Source organism: Moschus berezovskii, chromosome 9 (genome assembly GCF_049115385.1).
Source record: "Moschus berezovskii isolate FMDL1 chromosome 9, NW_MosBer_1.0, whole genome shotgun sequence".
Classification (NCBI taxonomy): Eukaryota; Metazoa; Chordata; class Mammalia; order Artiodactyla; family Moschidae; genus Moschus; species Moschus berezovskii.
Genome location: NC_142468.1, coordinates 37121670 through 37143521, shown reverse-complemented (window position 1 = coordinate 37143521; position 21852 = coordinate 37121670).

Here is a 21852-nt window from a genome sequence, read left to right as displayed (position 1 = left end):
CCAGATTTTGTTAATATTGTACTGTTAGGTGTTGGATATTTTTATATTCCTACAATATTCTTAAGTTTTGTTCTGTTCTATGGTGAAGTTTCATGCATGCTTGGTGGCTCAACATATCCAACTCTTTATGACCCCCATGAACTGTATAGCTCACCAGGCCCCTCTGTCCATGGGATTGGAGTGGGTTGCTATTTGCTTCTCCAGAGGATCTTCCCGGCCCAGGAATAGAATTGGCATCTCCCGAGTCTCCTGCACTGGCAGGCAAATTCTTTACTACTGTGCCACCTGGGAAGTCTTTAAGTCTCATGCTTGAAAACAATAATCTTTTCGGGTATTGCTTTGAAGCTTTCTTAGGAGCAATATTTGGTCTACAGCTAATTGTTTCTCCACTACTGAAGTAAAACCCTTCTGAACTGTCTGCCTAACGTTTGTGAATTATGAGGTTCCCCATATCGGCTTGTAGAAACAGGAACTGTTCCTGGCCCTGCATGAGCTCTGAACAGTGCTCCCTCTAATCTATTCCAATGGTTCTATCCCTAAACTTGATTAGTTTTCTCACATGCAAATTCTTATCAGTAGCTAGGTGAAAAGGGGACCTTCTGCAGATCTCTGGAGCTCTTTCTGTGCTACTTTCTTCTCTCCAGTACCCTACCCTGAGGATTCTGGATAACCTACTCTCCCTCCCCGGCAACATTTTCTCAACTTCGGGAGTCCGTCAGGCTCCACTTGGGTTCCCCCCACACACAATCCTCTCAAGGCAGTAAGGTAGGGCAACCATAGATGGGACTCATCTCCTTTAGTTCCTGTTTCTCACAAATCACTATCCTTCTCTGCCTGATTCCAATGTTTTGAAACATATTTTTTCATATACTGTGTCCAGCTTTTTGTTTTAGCAGGAGGGTAAAGTTGATCCCTGTTACTATATCATGACTACAAATGAATGTTCAACTCCATATTTCTAAATAAAAGCCTTATACTAATATTTCTTGAGTGCATATATATATATATATATATATTTCTTGAGTATATGTGTGTATATATATTTTTTTTCTTGACCTGTATTATCAGTCAAGAAGCAACAGTTAGAACCCTGTATAGAAAAACTGATTGGTTCAAGATTGAGAAAGGAGTATCACAGGGCTGTCTGCTGTCACCCTGTTTGTTTAATCTCTATGCAGAGTACATCATGAGGAATGCTGGGCTGGAAGAAGCACAAGCTGGAATCAAGATTGCCGGGAGAAATATCAATAACCTCAGATATGCAGATGACACCACCCTTATGGCAGAAAGTGAAGAGGTACTAAAAAGCCTCTTGATGAAACTGAAAGAAGAGAATGAAAAAGTTGGCTTAAAGCTCAACATTCAGAAAACAAAGATCATGGCATCTGGTCCCATCACTTCATGGGAAATAGATGGGGAAACAGTGGAAACAGTGTCAGACTTTATTTTTTTGGCCTCCAAAATCACCGCAGATGCTGATTGCAGCCATGAAATTAAAAGACGCTTACTCCTTGGAAGGAAAGTTATGACCAACCTAGATAGCATATTAAAAAGCAGAGACATTACTTTGCCAACAAAGGTCCATCTAGTCAAGGCTATGGTTTTTCCAGTGGTCATGTATGGATGTGAGAGTTGGACTGTGAAGAAAGCTGATCGCCGAAGAATTGATGCTTTTGAACTGTGGTGCTGGAGAAGACTCTTGAGAGTCCCTTGTACTGCAAGGAGATCCAACCAGTCCATTCTAAAGGCGATCAGTCCTGGGTATTCATTGGAAGGACTGATGTTAAAGCTGAAACTCCAATACTTCAGCCACCTCATGCGACGAGTTGACTCACTGGAAAAGACTGATTCTGGGAGGGATTGGGGGCAGGAGGAGAAGGGGACGACAGAGAACGAGATGGTTGGATGGCATCACCGACTCGATGGACATGAGTTTGAGTAAACTCTGGGAGTCAGTGTTAGATAGGGAGGCCTGGCGTGCTGTGATTCATGGGGTCGCAAAGAATCGGTTATGACTGAGCAACTGAACTGAACTGAACTGAATGGCAGAAAGGGAAGAAGAACTGAAGAGCCTCTTGATTAGGGTGAAGGAGGAGAGTGAAAGAGCTGACTTAAAACTAAGTATTAAAAAAACTAAGACCATGGCATCCAGTCCCATTACTTCATGGTAAATAAAAGGGGAAAGGTGGAAGTAGTGACAGATGAGCTCTTCTTGGGCTCTAAAATCACTGCAGATGGTGACTGCAGCCCTGAAATCATAAGGTGATTGCTTCTTGGCAAGAAAAGCCATGACAAACCTAGACAGTGTGTTGAAAAGCAGAGATGTTACTCTGCTGACAAAGGTCCATATCGTCAAGGTTATGGTCTTCCCAGTAGTCACGTATGGTTGTGAGAGCTGGACCATAAAGATGGCAGAGCGCCAAAGAATTGATGCCTTCAAACTATGATGCTGGAGAAGAACCCTGAGTCCCTTGGACAGCAAGGAGATCAAAACAGTCGATTTTAAGGGAGATCAACCCTGAATGTGGGAGTAGGAAATGGCAACCCACTCCAGTGTTCTTGCCTGGAGAATCCCAGGGATGGCGGAGCCTAGTCGGCTGCCGTCTGTGGGGTCGCACAGAGTCGGCCACAACTGAAGTGACTTAGCAGTAGCAGCAACCCTGAATACTTGTTGGAAGGACTGATGCTGAAGCTGAAGCTCCAGTATTTTGGTGATCTGATGTGAACAGCCAACTCATTGGAAAACACCCTGATGCTGGGAAAGATTGAGGGCAGAAGGAGAAGAGGGCATCAGAGGATGAGATAGATGGATGGCATCGCCGATGCAACGGAAATGAACTTGGGCAAACTTTAGGAGATGGTGAGGGACAGGAAGGCCTGGCATGCTGCAGTCCATGGGGTCACAAAGAGTTGAACACGACTGGGTGACTGAACAACAATATTTCTTGATTTATATATTTTAGGCATTACTGACTATTGTCTTAATTGATGGTAAAGATCTTTCCTCCCAAGCCCAGACCAGACCTCATAGTCTTTCTCAAACAGCACTTTCCGAAAGACAGTCCTGACCAACAGATTGAAGTTAACAAGTTGAAATATTTGACATCCTAGGACTAGATGTTAGAGTGCCTTTCAATTCTAAAATTTTATGTGATTCTGGTTAGGTATTAGAAGATGAAGTGAAAATTTAGATCAGTTATTATAGCTAATTGGAAATAATTATAATAAAAGTTTGCTAAGTGTCAAAGTTATAACTAGTGATCAAATAAAGCTTTAGAAAAAAATCTGTTAACTCATTAACTTTTTTCAACTACTATTAGACAGTAAGAGTTGCACGAGGAGTTGAGAAGAGTTAGAGGGACATGTACAAGACATGTAGTTTACGGAGTTTCTCGCTTTCCACTCAACAATAGCACAGAGGAAGAATTAAAAATGAGGACTCTCCAGGGATTTTACCTCATCTACAGAAAATACACAGGTCTTTCACCTGAGGGAGTGCATGGGTTAGGGGTTGACAGAACCCATAATAAAACCTATGGTGATTTCAAATCTAAGGGATTAAAAATGATTATATCCCTGGTTTTGCAATTGTGTAAATGTTCAGATTCAATGTTCATTTAATTTTTTGGAAGAAAGCAGAACATCAAATATAACTGCTTAGAGTTAAGTGTCACTTTTCTAAAAGTTTTCATTCTATTTATAAAAATAAAATACTTTGCCTAAATATGAAGAGAAAAACCCTAGAGAATGTAAACTTGATAGAAATTTTCTGCTTGGATAAAATTAGGAAAACTGAGTCTAACAAAAACATCAAGCACAAAGGATCATATAGTAAATAAGAAAAGGACAACTCTGGCACTATTTATTGAGAGAAGAATGCTGGATCCACACACTCCACTCTTCTCTGGCCCAACCTCCTCAAGGAAGGATCTGTTAGCATCATGGGTACTATGGCATCTCAGTCTGAGGGCAGACAAGGTAACAGATATTCACTCTCCCCACTAATTGCTCCCTCCACAGATGGGTCTGACACAACTGGAAGGTGCTGGTGGTGCTGGAAGGGAAGAACTATGAAGAAGAGACTCCTGAACACCCTTGTTATTCTCGCTCCCTTTGGAAGAAAGAGGTTAAAGTGTCTTCTACTTGTAGCTGGTTTTTTTTTTGTTTTGTTTTGTTTTTTGGTACGGAGTTTCTTTGGTTTGAGGGGTTTTGGGTTTTTTCTGTCTTTGTAAAACCAAATGGGATCAGGAATCTAGTAGTCACTTCTTTGAGGCTAACTCACATCAAAGATTTTAAAAGAAAGAGCTGCAAGAGTCTGAGCTATGTTTCCCAGCTAAGATCTCAGGGGATCCGCATGTGCCAGGAGTTGGGACAGAAGCCCTCTCCAGGAAAAGGCTTGTACGTTTGGCCAGAATATCCCTAAAGCTGAACCCTCACCTCTGTAGCAGGTAGCTCTATCAAAAGAAAACTGCCCCTCTACCAACACCCTACAGCTAGAACTGAGGAGAAGAAAGGAGAAAGAAAAACTCCTTGTACACTTTTCACGAGTTCTCAATTCACTTGTATGCCTTGTTAAGGATTAAGATGATTGCTGCTCATGCTTGCTGACGTACATCCAAGATTATCCTACTAAATCTCCAGAAACGCCAACTGGGGAACAAATAACAATTGTTTTCTTCAAAGATATTTGTTTGCCTGTGCGACTGTAATGGCCTGTAGGACTCCTTCAAGTGCCAGCCTGAAGACAATCACACAAACAGGAAGAAAGCAAATCTGTGTAAAGCAGTAGACCAGGGCCACTGCAAATCCAGCTCCACAAATCTGGTGGCTAGCCTTTTTGCTAAGTGCTGAAGCAGGATGCCAGAACCAAGGGCAGGATAGATAGGCACCCGAAGGCAGAGCTAGAATAGCACACGGCCTCAGCACACAACTGGGCAGATGGTTCAGCAACTGAACTAGTCATGCCTAGAGCTGGATTTGGGGCTGCGGCTGCTGCTGCTGCTGCTAAATCACTTCAGTCGTGTCCGACTCTGTGTGACCCCATAGACGGAAGCCCACCAGGCTCCCCCGTCCCTGGGATTCTCCAGGCAAGAACACTGGAGTGGGTTGTCATTTCCTTCTCCAATGTGTGAAAGTGGAAAGTGAAAAGTGAAAGTGAAGTCGCTCAGTCGTGTCCGACCCCTAGCGACCCCAGGGACTGCAGCCTACCAGGCTCCTCCATCCATGGGATTTTCTAGGCAAGAATACTGGAGTGGCTTGCCATTGCCTTCTCCGTTGGGGCTGCTGAGGAAATCAGAATTCTTGGCAGGCACCAGAGACCTGGAGGCAGCACTGCCATAAGGACTTAAAGAAGACCTGTGATGTGTGCACACATCCAGCACAGCATAAGGCCAAGGTCTGGCTGTCTAACAACTGGTCATCGAAGCTCCCTCTTATATCCGTTCATCCTTTCTCTTTCAAGGCTATCCTCAGGGTTCACTTCATCCTATTTCCCCTGAGCAAAATTTCTCAAGACTTCCTGGACAGATGAGAAGAAGGATAAAAGTCGACTGACCACAACCTTCCCACTGTCCAGCACCTCACCCTTACTTGGCACCCACTTTAGGCATGGTCCCTCCTCAGCTCTGGAGGGGTGCCTGGACTCCCCTTCTGAGCAGCCACGTGAGATCCAATCCTCCCTCCCAGCAATGTCCACCATCTATAAGCAGACATACCATATGAGGGAAGCTTAGAGATTCACCCTTGCTTTTTTCCCATCTCTCATTGCCTTGATCAATGCAGGAGGCACTAGCCTCATGGCCAGCACTTTCCCAGGAAGAGCATCTTCAATTTGCCTTTCTAACATAAAGACTCAGCCATTAAAGAACAAAGTAAAGCATGTATTCAAAGAAATGCTGTATTTTCACTGACATTTGGGCTCTCAACTTTTGTTCTATCTTATTTTTATCCTCCTGATTTTATAATGGCATAGCTAAGATAACAAGGCAAGAGGAAAATATACTCTTTAACTACTGTATTTCAACTAGTCTTTATTTGAACTACATTAAATCTGCTAAAAAGCATTTGTTTTCATTATTGTCCAAAGCTGATTGACAGGAATGTGAAGTTGGGAGCAAGAGCCAAAAGAAGCTTAAGGATTTATTTTAAACATATAGCCTTTCTCTCACACCGGCCCCAAAGATCTGGAGAGGGACAACTGCGACAGGTCCATGCAGTCCTAGGGTGGCATCAGAGAAAAGGCCTTGAGATAACAATCCTGCTGCTGCTGCTAAGTCACTTCAGTCGTGTCCGATTCTGTGCGACCCCAAGGACGGCAAGCCCACCAGGCTCCTCTGTCCCTGGGATTCTCCAGGCAAGAATACTGGAGTGGGTTGCCATTTCCTTCTCCAATGCATGCATGCATGCTAAGTCGCTTCAGTCGTGTCCGACTCTGTGCAACCCCATGGACAGCAGCCCACCAGGCTCCTCTGTCCATGGGATTCTCTAGGCAAGAATACTGGAGTGGGTTCCCATCTCCTTCTCCCCGAGATAGCAATAGAGTGGGAGAAAGTATTTTTAATTCATCTTCCTAGAGAACCAGGCTTTAAAGGAACTTCTTTTCCAAAGGCCCTCAAGGATCCAGCTATCATTAACTTGACAAAGTTCAGCAACAAGGACCAGTACTACTGATGAAGGCCAGAAGAGGAATAGGGAGGGTCAGCCTCCAGAGTTAGGCTGCTGAGTTCAACTCTCTTCAGCTATAGACTTCAGGGAAGTTACTTAATCCCTCTAAGCTTTCATTTCCCTGTGCATAACTGGAGATAACAAGTCACTATTTACTGAGCATATACTACAAGCCAGGCTCTGTTCTTACACTACCCGAATTAATCTTTGTTAGCCCATTAATCTTTGTTAACAACCCTAAGGCTGTCACCCACATTAACCCGTTTGATCCTTACAACAAACACAGGAAGTAGGTTCTGTGGTTATCCCCACTTTACAGATGGAGAAACTGAGACACAAAGAAGTTAAGAATCTCATTATAAGATTGCCTGGAATGTAGTTGGTACTCAATAAATGTTCAGTTCAGTTCAGTCACTCAGTCGTGTCCAACTCTTTGCGACCCCATGAATCACAGCACGCCAGGCCTCTCTGTCCATAACCAGCTCCCGGAGTTCACTCAAACTCATGTCCATCGAGTCAGTGATGCCATCCAGCCATCTCATTCTCTGTCGTCCCCGTCTCCTCCCACCCCTAATCCTTCCCAGCATCAGACTCTTTTCCAGTGAGTCAACTCGTTGCATGAGGTGGCCAAAGTATTGGAGTTTCAGCTTTAGCATCAGTCCTTCCAATGAACACCCAGGATTGATCTCCTTTAGAATGGACTGGTTGGATCTCCTTGCAGTCCAAGGGACTCTCAAGAGTATTCTCCAGCACCACAGTCCAAAAGCATCAATTCTTCGGCGATCAGCTTTCTTCACAGTCCAACTCTCACATCCATACATGACCACAGGAAAAACCATAGCCAACAATAAATGTTAGCTATAGTTATTAGCATTAAGGAATTCCTAAAACCTTAAGCAGGCCAGGAGATGCTGAGTGGATAAAGCAAGATCATATGCTTTTTTTTTTTTCTTTGTTAGCTTAATTCCTTAGTTCCCATTTCTCACATAAGTTTGCTATAAACCAGTCACCATCTTTACTCTCTCTTATTGTCAGGAACACACAAGCACACGATACACACACAGTTTCTCAGCCACATGTCCTTGAGGGCCTTCAGAAAACAAGTTCCTTTAAAACCTGGTCCTCTAACACCACATACCCCCAATATCCTGCTAAGCCACAAGAGACATCCTGGTAACTCTGATGTAGCTTGAGATTTAGGGATGCTTCCATTCACCAAAAATTTTAGGTGGCCAGTTTAGCTTGATTCTTTTGTGGTCCTGCTGCTGCTGCTGCTAAGTCACTTCAGTCGTGTCCGACTCTGTGTGACCCCATAGACGGAAGCCCACCAGGCTCCCCCGTCCCTGGGATTCTCCAGGCAAGAACACTGGAGTGGGTTGCCATTTCCTTCTCCAATGTGTGAAAGTGAAAAGTGAAAGTGAAGTCTCTCAGTCGTGTCCGACCCGTAGCGACCCCATGGACTGCAGCCTACCAGGCTCCTCCATCCATGGGATTTTTTAGGCAAGAGTACTGGAGTGGCTTGCCATTGCCTTCTCCTCTTTTGTGGTCCAGTTGGCCTCAATGAGCAAATTCAACAACTATTTTGACTCTAGAGGTCCTAGAAATACTTTCTTGGATTTTTCTTAACTAGCTGATCTGCAGCAACATTAAGACTTACAATTACAAGAATCACCCAAGTGGTAGCCCTCTGTTGCAGCAAATGGTCGTCTTTCAGGCCCATTCTCAGCCCGGCCCGCGATGCTCCTCATGGGACACTGAGACGGTAGGCACACGGGAAGACCACAGTGTTTTCAGACAAGGTAACTGAGACTAGATCACAGCAGAACAGCCCACACAGATGTGCTTTAAGGAGAGCAAAAGGAGACCTTAGCAGATATCTGGCTAAGACGGATCACCATAAAAGTGACACCTTTAGGCTCAAAGAGCTTGAAGGGACTTCCCAGAGGTCACACAACCAAAAAGGGACTTAGAGCTGAGGTCTCCTTATCCACAGTTTGGCTTCTTTTCACTATACCTCACACTGGCCTAACCTACTTCGTCTAGAAAACAAAAAATGTACCCTTCTCCCTTTGCCTACTTAGCATTTTCCCACATGGAACAGAGAAAACTGAGGATGTGAGGGGAAGGAAGAGGGATAGAAAACAGGCCTAGAGTACTGCTGGAAAATGCCTGACCATGGATCATAAGGAAAAGGCATTCTGATTTCCAAACTAAAAAGAAAAATGTCAAATCCCTAAAACCCTGTCAGACTCCCACAACTATCTTTAATGACAAAGTATAGAAATCACTCAGGGAGTGAATGAAATTTTTCCAGAACGTTCTTCATGAGCAGGCACAAAACTTCGATCTTTAAAAATTAGATCTCTATTCTGTGCCTGTGGCTCCTTTAACTGAACTCTTCACAGATGGACTGCAGAGCCATACATGCGTCTGGATCTTCAGGGATGGGGAGCAGTGCTCTGCTTCCTGCACCATCTGGTTCACTGTTCCCAGCCCCAGCCTACACTCCCACTACAGCCAAGCAATCAGAAGAAATCAGAAGAACACCTCAGGGAAAAGAATCTAGGGCTCAGACTTAACTTCCTCTAAGGGGGATCAAAAACTGAAGACTGTTCCTTTTCAAGTTTTATTAATCCTGGTTCATAATTTCCACCACATCATTAGTCATTTCCTATTTCTGAAGGGCTGGCAGCACTCGCCAAGGCATCAGGGAGTAAATGGCCAGATAACCATGCCACCTGTGTGCCGTATTGATAGTTACCCACAACCGCATCTGGGTGAGAGGCTAATGTGCTTTTTCTAAAAGGGAAGCCATTTAGAAGTGCAGCCCAGTTTTTGATCTCTTGCTAAATACTTTTATCCACATCATCTCCCCATCTGGGCCTGGAAGTCATCATGTGACCTGCGGTGCTTTGAAAAGAAAGCAGCAACGGCAACAACAGCAAATCTGCCTTAACCCTGGAGTAGGGTGAGCTCTTGAACCCCTCCCAAGAAAGGGAGGGAGTCATTGTCTCTAGCCGGGAAAACTCTAGGAGCTGAAGTTTAAAGACAGAATGGAAAGTGACAAGAACGATGTCCAGCAAGAGCCCATTTTAAAAACAGACAGATGAAATACAACTTACAGAGAACTTGAGAGCTGACTAGTAAGACTAACTCCATGGAGGTTATACCCAGTTCATAGCAGCATGTAGGTAGCCACACAGCCAACAGTCTTCTCAAATTCCTAATTCCCTATAATTACAGGGTCTTCCCAATACAAAAACTCTCAGGAAATTAGGCATGTGACAAGAAGTTAGGGTTCTGGGGGAGCCCTAACTCCAACACAAACCTAGGAACACAGACGTCAGTTCTAGACACCACAGAAAGAGCTAACAATGAAAAAAGGTATATAGCGGCTTTTTTTTGGTCAACCCCTTGGCTGGAAACTCTGCTACCCAACTGTCCAAGAAGATATGGGGCATACCTAGAAACCTCTGGCCTATATTTTCATGACTAGCAATTCCTCTCTGAAAGACTGTAAGAGAGAGGAACACAACTAAAGCTCATTTGCAGATATTTTCATTTTTAAAAAGCTAACTCCCCTAGATTTCCCAGGTGGCTCAGTGGTAGAGAAAGTGCCTGTCAATCCAGGAGACGCAGGAGACATGGGTTCAATCCCTGGGTCAGGAAGACCCCCTGGAAGAGGAAATGACAACTCACTCAAATATTCTTGCCTGGGAAATCCCACGGACAGAAGAGCCTGGCGGACAGCAGTCCATGGGGTTGCAAAGAATCGGACATGACTGCACATACACAATGCCCTGGTATAAACTGTATCAATAGTTTAAAAAAACAAAAGTGCTATCTCATAAGAAAAAAAAAAAAGCTAACCCCTCTAAAACCTGGCCCATAAATAGCATTTCCATCTGGATAATCCTCAAGCACTTTGCCAAAAGGGAGATAAGCACATCCCTACTTATCGAAGAGAGAAGTTCCCAAACTTAATTGCATCTCTCAGAAAGGACAGAAAACTGAAGGTACCAAGTTAAGGGGGACGCACAGCTTTTCCCCACTACCATTCAAAAGAGTTTTCTCCTCTTGGAAAACTAATACTTTGAGTGTCATCCTGAGTAGTAAGACTGAGCCAGAACAAGTGTTCATACAGGCAAACCCCCCCCCACTCTCCCACCTTGTCTACCGATGACAGTACCAGGAGATCATAAAAACAGTTCCACAGGGTATAGTATCAGCAACCACAGGAACAGAAGTGGATTTGCTGGAGAAGTTAAATCCCTTGTTCTTTTTTCTTAGACTGTACAAATATACTGTGTAAATATATTGCTTCTACTTGAACTTTTTTCTTATACTTACAAAATGTATCAAAATACCCATCCCATTCCATTTGAGGAGCCTGTTCTATACATCTGGATGCTTCTTGGAAATTAATAAATATTCAAACTGGAGTTTTTCTTTTTGACTGCACACACACATACATACATGCTTACATGTGTACATACAAACATTATCCCAGCCTTCGGACTTAATTTAAATCTTCAGATTTTACTCTGATTTTCCCCCTCTGAATACTATATTGTGGTCAGCAATCCATCCATTAGCTACTTGCCAAAGCAGAAAGAAGTAACTACCATTTCTTACTTTTTGATTTTTACAATGTCCCTCAGCTTAAAGAGTTTTATCTTCTAGTCTAGTTTTCCCACCAAAGGCTAATGAAAGGTGAAAACAATACTTGTGATTACATAGCACCCCATGTGTCAGGAGTGTACCCATAATTCCCTTGCTGCAACTTAATTTATTAAAATCTCATCAGTCATATAGCTTTCAGGTTAATAACCCATCCACCACATCAGGTATTGAGAGCCAACACTTCTGCTTGACTATTTAAAAGTAAATCTGCCTCATTAATACACCTTTCTGAGAAGTTTGGCATTTCAGCTCACTCAATGAATTTAATCTGAATCATGTTATCAATGGTACAATGAAAGGAACCATCTAACAGATCCTGATCTCCAGTGTTTGCTCCCGAGGCCTCTAAGTCACTCTTCCAGAGTCACTAAGGCCTTCCTGCCCCAATTTCCAAACCTCCTAAGCTCCCCCTACCCTCTGCCCTTCATTGCAACTGCTGTGGTAGCTGAAACCAGTGTTGATTTTTATCTGCATGGCAACCTCCCGCTTCCACAGCTTCCAAACTGATCAAGTGGCCTTCAAAAATGCCTCCACTTTTTAAAAAGGCTGAGCCAAGCTCTGTACGATCGAGACAGAAAACAATCCCTTATCATGTCGGAAGTAATACTTGTGGTTATCTAAAGCAATGGTAATCATATCATACACTTTATCTGTGAGTGGCTTTTTCCTTCCAGGGGTAGGAATAGAAACTTCTTCTCCTTCATAATGAGCACTATTGAAACTCCAGCAGGCAGACTCTACTTTTGGCGACATGCCATTCCCTAACATAAGCATGTAATCATCTCCAAAAATGCAGCATGGCAGAGAACAGGTACAAGTATTTTCTGAAAATATGTTTGTAAAGGGACGTCTTTATAACAGGGATTGTTTGTGTTAGGATATGTATGGTGAAAAAGAACTTGCAGTTCCTGTGCCAGGCTACTTAATCCCATAGGACCTTGTGCAGGGGTTCAGAGGACAGGGCCCAGGAAATAATACAAGCTTTTTTCCCTTGTATGTGCTACTACATCATCAGAGAAAAGCATTCCGCTATTTAGTCCATCAAAGTTCCTTCTGATAGATATGGTGGCTGTCAGCACACCACATCAAAACATACGCTCTATCAGGGTCTCAGCACTAGAGAAGCCTCTAACATAAAATTATCAAACGGCATCATTTACTGTTGATGACAATCTAACCACAGTCACTTTGTGACTCATCACGCACACAAACATCACAGTACTAGGTGTACACATCAGCCATGGGCCCTGCAGGTTAAGCTCTCTGATGTCTACAAGACACATCTTCAGGAGAGAAGTAAAATGAAGTTTCCTTTTGCAACAGAGAGGAACTTCCATCTTTTCTTATCAGACTGGAAACCTGAAGCATACTGCCAGGTGCCCTGTGAGTTCAGAAATACTGACCCAGAACAATCAAGCACTATGGAGTCTGGTTCTCCTCCTTCTTGTTCCCTGGGAATGGTCCCACTGTCCCTTGCCCAGTCCCGCAGACTTGCCTCTCACTGTAATTTGTGTCCCTGATCCCAAACTGACTATACAATACTTATACAGGCTCCAAGAGATAAAATGAGCCTTCTCTCATGTTACCTCTTGGAGTTAGATGAAGGTTTCATCTAACCTTCCAATGTATTTTAAAATTTTTGACAATCAGCCATTGTCAACCTCTAGTCAATAAATAAGAAGCAAAAAATTTAAAATACATTGGAAGGTTAGAAGAAAGGAAGCATTCCTGACAATGCAGAATGGTAAATACTAAACTCTACAACAAATGTTCTAAATATCTATTCCCAGGAAGTTCTAAGTTTGAGCTGTCTTGGATGGTTTAAAACTTTTGTCAGGGTCATAAGGAATGATTTTAGATGGCTTATTGTAGTCCCATCCAACAATACGGGTCTTCAAGCAAAACATACACCTGCAGATGGCTGGCTGTTAAGGAGTTCACAGTCAGAAGCTAACTCTGGATAATGGGCCTGATAGCTTCATTTCACATTCATAAACAAAACATGTGTACTTTTCGTTAAATGACAAGATGGCTTCAATAACCACTCTAAAAAGTAGTATAACAGATGGTGAGAAAAAATACTAATAATATTTCTGATCTATAGAGGAAAAAGGCAAAAGGGCTCCTGAAAATAAAAGTTATTTATTCCTAAACCCTGTTTCTTTGCTTGGAGTTATTTCTTAAGAAAGAAGCTGCTTCCTTCCCTAACCATATAAAATGATCCCTGAAGTTATTTATAGTGTTCATGGCCTGGAGGCATCACTTGGTTCCCCCACCACAAGCCCAACCATGTGTTACTATATTAAAAAATGTGAAAAAGTAATTATGGGGTATGGGAGCCAGTGTCTGCAGACACAACCTGCCAAAGAGGAAGTGACAGGAAACTTACGCTCCTCATTGCCGCTCAAGCACTGCCCAGGCTCCAAGCTCAGAAGAGAGCAATCTGTTCCAAGAAATAAGAAAGAAGCTTGCCCTGGTGAATCAGAAATATCCCTGTTTCTGAATATACAGTAAACCGGTTTCCATTCCCAGGTCCCCTCAATTGGTCAGACTTTCCAGTCACGTGGAAAGACCACTCACGACATGCTCCCTCAGCAACCAAGCCAGCTGCCTGCCTCAGCTCCTGCTGAACTGGGGAAACTGGGGAGACATAAGATCCTGGACATCTACAAGAGTTCAGAACCACTAAAACTGGCCCCTAAGAGCTTATCCGACCACTCCTGGATACTGATTCCTGCCACCCTGTCCAAAACCCAGCTTCACTGTTCCTCTTGCCATCTCCACCCCTGGTTCCCCGTCTTCACAGAGGATGTGATGATCCACCCAACAGGGATTTCGGGACCAGCATCCACATATTCACAACCCCCTTAGCAGATGGGCTCTACCACCATTGGGATACCCATGTTTTCTAGCCCTGAGGTCAGAGAGAAAGAGTATTTCAAATATCTGCCCCAGAGAGCAGAAACTTATCAGGGAGCAAAGTATACATTTCTGATAAAAAGACTAGTGTTCCCAAGAGGCCTCAGCTTAGCAAATATTCATTGAGAGAAATTCCATTTCCTCCCAGGCCCTCCATCTGTCCCTGGTCTAAGCTACAAAAGGAGTTCCCTTTTGATTCAGGAAAAAAGAGACCAAGCGACTTCCCTCACAAGAGAGCCCCAGAAGTATGGAGAATCCCTGCTATCTCAAGAAGGCTTTATTTGGAAGTAAATAATTGTTGCTACTTCTTTATTCAACTTCATCACCTAAACACAGCACTATATAAACTTCCAAAGAAGCAAAAAATAACCCACATGCAACAAAGTATCTTCTAAAAACCCATTTACACAAGTCTTTTCCAAATTATCTTTTAAAGAAAAGTGAGTTACAGACAACTGAGAATACAGAGGTTAGTGAAGGTCAGGAAAATGTCCTCCTCAGTCTCTTTAATATAACTAAATAAATCAAATTAACCTGTTTCCCTAGTGAATAATATTCTATGAATAAGAAATATAGTTTTATATTATAAGCACACACTAGGTTTGAATTCCATTTTACACTCTGCAATTCTAGGATATGAGTAAATGTTGATTTCTAAAATTTCTGAAAAGTTTTCAAGTTTGTTTTTGTTTTTCCAACTCTGGGCAATAACATATATGTGTGTGTATATGTGTGCTGTGCTATACTTAGTTGCTTCAATCATGTCCAACTCTTTGCAACGCTATGGACTGTGTCTACCAGGCTCCTCTGTCCATGGGATTCTCCAGGCAAGAATACTGGAGTGGGTTGCCATTTCCTCCTCCAGAGGATCTTCCCGACACATGGATCAAACCCACGTCTCCTGCGTCTCCTGCATTGGCAGATTCTTTACCACTGAGCCATCTTGGAATATTTCATGTATACAAACATATATGCTTGTATTTCATGTATTCAAACATATATAGTTCATGTATACAAACATATATGTAACGTAAACAGATATTAATTGATACAGCTGGAAAGAAGACTTTCAAAATGAGAGAAAATAATCTTATAAGGTCGATCCATGGCAACCTTCTTACATTTAGAAACCAGTTTGTAGCTTTCTGAGATGCCCTGTTAACCTCCCAAAGATCTTTAGACAAACTTAAGTTATCTCATTATCCCAGTTTTCCCCCTTTCATCTTTGCCTCCTAAATCCTTTCTTCGCTACTATAGTATCCACAGTGCCACCTGCTGGTTATGAAAGTATCTCCATGACTCACAGCTCTTTTTTCTGGATTTACTTAATTAAAGTCAAAGACTGCTAGAAAACATAGGAACATACACTTAAGTAATAATAAAAGAATCAATGAGATGAGCAAGATACCTATTAATGGAGAGTTAATATGACCCAATACATTTGCCTGATACAAAAGTATGGCTATTTAAAACACAATTATTTTAAAAATTAAACGGAATATTTGCAATTTGCTTCATGCAGGCTGGAAAGAGGGCTCTACGTGAGAATATGTTTTTAAAAAGGAAATAAGGAAGGGAGGAAGGAGAATGGAATGGAAAGGGAAGGGAAGGAAGAAAGAAGAAAAATGATTAACAAGGCTAAATGATTAAAATTTTCCCAAAATTCTTTATTTTCTTTTACCCACCAATCCAGGATTTCTACTTTTCCCCTTCCTTAAACAAGTATCTTCTACTTTTAAAAGATATGAAATTTGCAATCATAACTGGTTAGGTAAGAATAAAACTTTAACTCAAGCCCTTGACTGATTCATTGCAGTTTCTTCTCCACCAGAGTCACAGCCCCACCCACCTTAACCTGGAATCTAGGAGCCAGTACACAAATGACAGTCACAAAAGCATCTACAAGCCTGTGTGAAAGCAATGCCCCTCCTCCCATACTCAACCTTTCAGATGGTTCAACTATTTTCCACCTATCACCAATATTCCATTTGCATTAATGAATATGAATGAAGTCATTCTTGCAAATTTTATTGTAGGACAAAGCAGCACACAGGGAAAATGTTTTTGCTTCAAGGCTCCTGACAAGCATTAGCTAATCAAGCTTCCTAACAAGCCCCTGGAGTCTAGACTAGCAAAAGGTCACTATCCCTCTAGCTGGTAGGCAAACTAAGGCACCCAGGTTACCATTTCAACATCAGCTTCATGTGATTGATATTCTGAAGTGACACTGAATAAAAGATGCTTGCAAGAAGTTTCTCACTGACTATAAGTGCAAAACAGAAAATACACCAAAGTTGGGAGGCACTAAAACCTTGGACAAGTACTGAACCAACCAGTATTTGGCAATGATTTTTATCAAAGCATATCAGTTTAGAAATACAGATTTTCTACCTAAATAAAAAAAAAAAAAAAAAACACTTGTAAGATTTAGATTGCAACTGAGCAATAATTTAAAAAAAGAAATTTCTGCATTTATCAGTTTAGGACTTATTTGGGGAGTTGGTTATGTTTCTTTTTTCCCACTCCTTCCCAATTAAAAGGCTAAACATAGAAATTACAGAAAGGATAACGATCACAAATGTGATCTTCAGCCTTGAGCTCTAACTGGCATATCCTCCCATTTTAATTTTGTTTGTATTTGCTTTCCTTTTTCTAAAAGTATAAACTGATCCCTGAGATATATATAGAGAGATAGATAGATAGATAGATATATCTTCTACCAAACTCAGGAACTGTCACATTTTCTTTTTTTTCTTTTTAAGTCTATAAACTTCAAAATACTTTCTGTTAAGTTGGCAAAGCTTCAATCAGCCCTTCACCACTGCAATTAGAGTGATTTTTCTATCTGAATATAACTGACATGGAGAGGAATTATAAAAACTCTATATAAAGCTATTTTGATAGACTGGTTACCTCACTGAGAATATTTTTATAGTCATCACAAGCATTTATACATCCTCATAATATTCAGATTACTCTAGGAATTGTGAGTCAAAATAAGAGTGGCTGTCACTATCTGAAGGGAAAGTGAACTTAGGATGTCTCTTTAAAATCAAGCAATAACCTAGAAAGCCCAAAAGGAGGAACACCAGCAGGAGCAGCCACTGCCACCGCCTTTTATTTCTCTTAATGTTGATACAACACAAAACAAGTTAAATCCACAGTAGAGCTGGACAAAGTCAAACAATATATTCAACTTCGAGGAGATGGTACAACAGGGAATGCTGTGTTACAAAGCATTATTCGTATGTCATCACTATTTCCAGAAAATGCTCAAAGCTCCAACATTTGTTCACTTAATACAGGATTCACTTCTCAGCCGAGCAGGACCTTGGGAACAGCACACTCAGCGCTCAGCAGTTATTTGACCTATTTTACTAATGTGTTTGGGAAGGAGGTTAATTAACAGTGGATGGCTATATCCTTAAGCTTAATTTTTCCAACAGCCCTGCTCATAAAAGGAAAAATTGAGTATGTATTGAAGGAAGCAAGCAATTAAGTTGCACAAATAGTGAGCTCATTGAACTGCAGCTGACTTCTATCATGTCAAAGAACAACTAAACACAGAAGCAATAAAAAGATTGTTGCCACGACCACCACTGAGAACCGACTGGCAATAAAGATGAATAACTTCCTACTTGAAGATTACTTGATTAAAGCTCTTTAGAAACCAAATGTTACACATAGGCATAAATGAAGCAAAATATTTTAATGTGTGTTTGGCAGGTTCAGAAACATTTTATAGTCGATTTTAAATGAAGGTTTATACAACAACAGTAAACTCCACTTAAAACAGCCTTTCCAATTGCTGTTCTTGCAAGCAAGCTGCAGTGTTCCTGGGGAAGGCTTGAATCATACTGAGGGATAAAAAGTCCCATGCCTAATAGAGTAAGGGGAGGGCCAACCGGGAGCAAAATTCCACAGGACCGGGTCCTCTGAAACCAAACCCAAGAGCAGAGCCCATTCAAATGGCTGTGACCCTTGAAGGCAAGTAAACAGACTCCCTGTAGCAATAACCGGGAAATCTCTCTTCCCTCAGCAACCCTCTGCTCCCCTGCCCACCTTCCAAAGCTATGAAAGGTCAAGTTTTAGCCCAAACTGTCCTTTAAGAAAGTTTGTTCACAACCAGTGGTTCAATACAGGCTAGCATCACAACTGGCTCCCAGGACTATCAGTATCAGTTAGGTGCGACAGGCATGATTTGACCAGGAAAATGTCTGACAGAGGATTCGGCTCTCCACTTACTAGTGTCCATGGAACTGTCTGGAGACTATCAGCCTCTTAGAGAGCTGGACCCCAGCACTTACCTGCTGCCTTTAGAGGGGATACCATGGAGAGTTAAAAAGAAAAGAGGAGGATTTTACTGTCAAAGTTGCTTATAAGCTAACATCAAAAAATAAAAAATAATAAGCGACCTTTTGCATTGCTGCCCTCAAACTCACTACTGTAGAGAATTAAAGCCAGGCTACTGCAAATAAAACAGTCTGCCACCCCATTTCTATCCCTTCCCATCCCTGCTGTCTCCATCTCTAAAATGGGAGGGTGGTTGACAATGTTCTTTTCTTCTGAGCTTTTCCCTTCCGCTTGGGCTTCAGGGGATCAAAGCCCAGCAAAGAGATTATGGTGAGTGGTTCTCGCTCCTCCTTAACTCCAGCCCTCTCCTCCCTCATTCAGAAATGGTTGCAGTAATCTCCTATAGGCCCTGTTTCTTCTTTTTGTCTCATATAGCATCCATCAATGTACAAGGTATAGTGTTAGTCACTCAGTCGTGTCCAACTCTTTGTGACCCCATGGATTGCACCCCAACAGACTCGTCTGTCTAAGGGATTCTCCAGACAAGAATACTGGAGTGGGTTGCCATTTCCTTCTCCAGGGGCTCTTCCTGACCCAGGGATTGAACCCGGGTCTCCGGCATTGCAGGCATTGCAGGCAGAAGCCCTTTCAGCTACAATCGCAGGAACAGATCATATTTATGTCCTTTTTGAAGAGTTATTTTACCTCATCCATTCCTTATGAAATAATCAAAGGAATCAAAACCTGGAGAAACAATTTTGTGCCACCACTTGGCGGGGGGCGGGGGGGGGGGTGGAAGGAAGCATAATATTCTCCATTTTCTTGAGTGGGAAATGGGGCCCAAAATGCCCTGAGTAAATTGTTAATGCTTATATAAAGCCCATGGTGTCTTAAGTTCACAATCTAGTTAGATCCACCCATTTTATACTCTTTTCCAGAGAATCAGAGCTGAATTTGCTGTCTGAGATTTTTAAATATTTGATTTGGGGGATTTCTCCTGCAAAACCTATATACAGGTCAAGAAGCAACAGTCAGAACTGGACATGGAACAACAGACTGGTTCAAAATTGGGAAAGGGGTACGTCAAGTCTGTGTATATTGTCACCCTGCTTATTTAACTTACATGCAAAGTACATCATGCGAAATGCCAGGCTGGATGAAGCACAAGCTGGAATCAAGATTGCCAGTAGAAATATCAATAACCTCAGATATGCAGATGCCACCACACTTATGGCAGAAAGCATAGAAGAACTAAAGAGCCTCTTGATGAAGCTAAATAAGGAGAGTGAAAAAGTTGGCTTAAAACTTAGTATTCAAAAAATGAAGATCATGGCATCTATTCATGGCAAACAATGGAAACAGTGACAGGCTTTACTTTCTTAGGCTCTAAAATCACCGCAGATGGTGACTGAAGCCAAGAAATTAAAAGATGCTTGCTCCTTGGAAGAACAGCTATGACAAACTTATAAAGTGCATTAAAAAGCAGAGACATTGCTTTGCCAATAAAGGTCCTTATAGTCAAAGCTATGGTTTTTCCAGTAGTCATGTACAGATGTGAGAACTGGACAATAAAAAAAGCTGAGTGTTGAAGAATTGATGCTTTTGAACTGTGGTGCTGCAGAAGACTCTTGAGAGTCCCTTGGACAGCAAGGAGACCAAACCAGTCAATCATAAAGAAAATCAACCCTGAATAGTCATTGGAAGGACTGAGGCTGAAACTCCAATACTTTGGCCACCTGATGAACTGAGTCATAGGAAAAGACCCAGATGCTGGGAAAGATTGAAGGCAGTAGGAGAAGGGGACAACAGAGGATAAGATAGTTGGATGGTACCACCAGCCCAATGAACATGAGTTTGAGCAAATTCTGGGAAATAGTGAAGGATAGGGAAGCCTGGTGTGCTGCAGTCCATGGGATCGGATAGGACTAAGGGACCAAACAACTACAAACTGCAAACCAAATTCATACTGCAAACTGCAGAATAGCTTTATCAGATGAAACATAAATATTTGGAATTTTGGTAACACTTTTCACTACCTTTAAAGAGGAGCAGTCATCACTGAATATGTGGTATGAAAATATAATAAAAGAAAAATCAGGAAAGAGTTTGAATATTTATATAAGTTACATTTCATTTGCAGGAAGAAAGCACAATTGTATAGTCCTTTCTTCCATTTTGATATCTCTACCTTGTAGCCTTGCATTGTCTTTAAACTCCAGGCTCTCTGCTAAGACTTTCCAACACTGTGCACTAGAGTTCTGGAGATGAAATGCATTGTACAGCACAGGAAAGGGGGTGTAGAAAGAAAGTAACGACAGTTTGAAGATGGGAACAATCTGCTCTCTGGAAATCCCTCCAGCCTCAGGTTCTCTATGCAACCTCTGAAGGCCAAGACTCCTCAGTTCCCCCATGTTAAAAGAACAAGAAAAATGCCTAGAAAAGCCCACGGTTTCATTCCTCCTCGAGGACAGAAAGCAGGAGAGGTAGTAGATGCCCATGTGCGGCCATCACTTCCTCGGTGGCTGGTGTCCATTTCCACCCACTGGATTGGAATCTGGCAGCTTTGTAACCAGCAGGAGATATGTGATCCAAGCATCTATTTTGGTTCCAATTTTAGCCTTATAAAGGCCAGTTCTGTCTAAACTGAGAATCCTATTAAGTATTAGTAAGGATTTCATATTGCCTCATCCTCAAGAGTATGGCCTTAAGAAAGGGATTTTAGGTCAAAGGGTTTATCTTGAGGAAGTCTCAAGATACTCTTCAGAAACACCTTGAGATTACAGTAAAACAGAAATATGTTCAGAAGTGATAAAAAGAAAATATAGCTTTTCTTTCTCCTCCTCCTCTGAGGAGTTAGGAAGTGTCAAGATCCTAAATCAAAAGCAAAATAGGGTATAATTCTAATAATGGCATCTAGAACAAATAGCTGTTACAAACTTGTCTTCAAAAGAAGAAATGGTATATATAATCAAAGTTTATTAAAAATATCAATTTTAGCATTTTTTTCTCCTTCAAAACTTCTCCTAAATTTCCTTATCTCAGCTCATGAGTTTTCCATTTACCAATCATCTGAAGTAGAAACTTCAGTTATTTGTGTCTCCTACCACATGCAATTCTAGATTTAGAATGACTCTTCAACTATGCTTTCAATTCTATCGTCACTACCTATGTCATGTCATCTACACTTAGCTTGTTATAATAGCCCCCAATGAGTCTGCTGTCACCTCTTGCATTCTCTCTGCCTCAAGTCAGCTTTCATATCCCTAACAGTTACCTTTCTGCAGTGTAGTTATA